Source organism: Lactuca sativa, chromosome 7, assembly GCF_002870075.4.
Source record: "Lactuca sativa cultivar Salinas chromosome 7, Lsat_Salinas_v11, whole genome shotgun sequence".
NCBI lineage: Eukaryota > Viridiplantae > Streptophyta > Magnoliopsida > Asterales > Asteraceae > Lactuca > Lactuca sativa.
Window position 1 is genome coordinate 13646592 of NC_056629.2, and position 3785 is coordinate 13650376.

Below are 3785 nucleotides of genomic sequence, written 5' to 3' on the forward strand. Positions count from 1 at the left end.
GACTGTAAATGCGAAAATGTTGTAGTGCGAATGCCTGCGAACGTTCGAAGTGATTCGCAGTTTGGACTCTCGCATCTGTGTTCTTGTGGCTTTCGCATCTTTGTTGTTTGTCATCTCCGCTTCAAAGGAACGAGCATAACAGCGAAACTAACCCCAATATTTCCATAAATGCGAATCTGACCCTCCTGATTGCAGTGAACTGACGGCTTGCACCCTTTTTGCTGTAATGTGTCAGATGGTAGCCTTCTTTTTTGCAAAAAATGTCCTTTTTCACCCATCTTTTCAACTTTTTCACCTTTTGTCATTTCCAACAATTAAAAGTCAAGAAAATTGATTTCTTCAACCAAATTCCATATTTGCACACCCACTTATTTGAAGAGAATCTATCATCTTCTGAAAATGATACCCGCCTTTTAGTTGGAAAATAAAAATTTCCATAAATTTCATTGAACCAACGAAATTCTCTTTTCTTTTCCTTTCAACTTCTAACATTTTTATCTGAAGAAAAATGAGAATCAAGATTTCTTTGAACATGCTTGACTTCAACTTTCTCAACTTTTTCACAAGTATTGGGTACTTGTACCTTGGGCATCCAAACCTTCTTTATTTTACTCTTGTTCTTTCTCTTCTTCCTTTTCTTATTTCTAGGATTCAGAAACAAATTGTGGATCTGAACAACCTTTTCATCTTTCTGAATATGAACATTTGAAGACTTTGACACACAAACTTTTGGAGTATGATAAATCTGATTTTTTTGAAGCATTAGCTTTCTGTAAGGAATCATTCCTTCGAAAACATCTTTAGAACATAAAGAATCATGAGTTTGAGTTCCAATAGAACAAAATGTCTTCACTTTCACGATTTCAGATGAATTTCTTTGAGATTCATCTTCTGAAGTACCAGATTCGGAATGTAACTCTTCTGAAAAACATGATCCACTTGACTCCCCCTCAACAAGAACATCTGGAGTCATCTTTTCTTCAGAAACATGAGAAACATTATGAACTTCATCAAGAACACCAAGAACATCTTCTTCTTTTCTCATAGAATATTCTTTTCTTTTTCTTTCTCTCATACCATATTCTTTTCTTTTTCTATCTAACTCCTTTTGGTGTTCATTTTTCAGATCTAAATGTGCTTTAATAATACGAATTGATCTATCAAAACTTCATCAGTTACTAAGAGACAACTTCCACATTGATTACAACTTGTGAACTTATCTATCTCCCCATCAACAAAGAGATTATACATCTCTATAGCATCTCGATCCACATATTGATTGTACAAAAGCCAATATTTCTTTAATCCCAGACGAAAATTTGGATCAGTGATCTTTAATCCAAGATCGAAAACAGAAGATAAAAACAATGAGTTTGGTGAAACTATTAGATTTCCAACAAGTGACAGAACTTGAAGAGAGAGAAAGTAGATCTGATAAGTATTATAGAGAGATAAAATGGATATGAGATGGTTTCTAGAGTGATAAACTAGATCTGAAAACAAATTCTTCGACAAATCATGAAAATTTTCTCCTTTTTCTTCCAAAATACGAATTAAGAACAAATCGTATGATAGAATGGATAGAAGATAACAGAACTGAACAAGATTTGGCAATAAAACAAAGTAGTAGACTTTTTCTTTTTAGAAAACTTACAAAACTTGAAGAACAAGGTGAGATTCAAGATAAAATTTCGCCATAAACAAGACCGATTCTTGCAAAAATCGCTGAGATCTACAAGAACCCGCTCTGATACCACTTGTTGGGAATAAAACCCTAATTGTGATTTGATGAACAAGATGCGGAAAATAAGAGCAAACACAAATATGAAGAGATCAACTACTTTCACATCCATTTGGAAAACTTCAAAGTTTTTGTGTGCTGCATATGCCAAGAAGATGCGAACGGATTCCAATCTTGCAACGGGTGCGAAAGCCTCTTCATAGTTAATCCCTTCTTCCTGGAAATAACCTTTGACCACCAGTGTAGATTTGTTTTGTATCATGTTTCCTTCTTTATCCATTTTATTCCTAAACACCCATTTAAACGAACAACCGATGCTTCTGGAGGAGTTGGAATAAGTCTCCAAACTTTGTTTCGCTCAAACTCATTAAGTTCATCCTGCATTGCTTGCACCCAATCGGAGTGATCGAGAGCAGTGTTGTAGGTTTTGGGTTCAATCTTGGATACGAACAAATAAAACATACAAAATTCTACTTTGGGTAATAATGCAATTTGTTTCGCTTTCTGTTGAGAACAGGTAAGGACACCTGCACAAGATTCACCAAGAACTTGAGCTTTTGGGTGATCTTTTGTCCATTTGGTCATGGGAGGGTAATTTGGATCTAAGGATGGATTCAGCTCAGCATTGACTTCCTCAAATTCAGATTGAACAGATTTAGCGTATGAGTCGTCATTCACTTCATTCGCTTCATTATTCTCCCCCTCGAATGAGGCAAACTCGTTGACTTCAGGAATTGTATCATCACCTGCGAATGGAGGCTCATGGGTCAAGGTGTGTGGAGATGTATCTCCAACAGAAGGAGACTTAATAGAAATTGATGATATGAAACCCTCCCCCTGCAAAGACGCATTTGTTGTTAGAGGTGTAGCACCCTCCCACTTGTATTGAGTGTTTGATCCAGAATTCTGCCCATGGAAATGTGTGCTCGTGTCTTGAGGGTCATACGTAGTAGAAGGATTTTGAGGCAAGTCTTTCATAGCATCATCGATAATCTTCTTAAGTTCGTCGACTTTATTATCCAATGCTTTCGCTTCCGATGAGATAGCTTTCACAGGTTCATCGAAGAGTAACATGAATTCCTCATAGAGGTTGGACACAAGAATAATGGTTGGACTTGGTTTAGGAAAGATTTCTTGGTTTTGACTTTTTGTTGACTGAATTTGCTTTAAGTACCTGTCGTCAAACGTAACATAATAGGTTTCTTCCATTTTCTTTGAGCGTTTGTTGAGAACCCTGTATGCCTTTGATGTTAGTGAATATCCCAGAAATATTCCTTCGTCAGCTTTCACATCGAATTTCTTCCGTTGTTCTTTGGAGTTGAAGATGAAACATCTAGAACCAAAAACATGGAAAAAATTAACGGTAGGTGTGCGATTATTTATGATTTCATAAGGAGTGATTGAGAATCGCTTATTCAGGATGGATCAATTTTGGGTAAAACAAGCATGGTTCTATGGTGGATATAGGTGGTGGAGTTTGTATCGGCGATCTGAGAATTGGAGTTTATCTTCGAGTCGAAAGTGTGAGGTGAGTTATCCTCACTATATCAATGGGTCTAAGGCACCAAGGTCGGCCCTTTATGGATTGTATCCATTTATGGCGTGATATGTTTATTGATTACATCATGGTAGTTAGGAGGGTGATACGCTTATGCTTAGTGGCGTGGTTAGGTCAGTTTCCTGGTCATTGGATGATGCTATGTTAGTGACCGGTTAGGTCTGTATCCTGGTTAGTGGGATGTTGCTATGATTACTGATCTGATATATCGGTTTGACTGTTATATGATATGAGCTAGCATATGATATATATGTGCACATGTTTGTTTGATTGGGGGTTGGGTTGAGGCGGTCCCGCTTTGTGCTGAAGGCCAACATACCCGATGAGCGGTCCGGATAGACTGAAGGCCCTGCGAGGCAGTCCAGTCATGCCGAAGGTTCGGGAGCGGTCCACATAGGCCGAAGGCCCTGTGAGGAGGTCCAGTCAGGCTGAAGGCTTATTATGCATGTTGTATTGTATTTGTTGATATGATATGATTATGGTTAT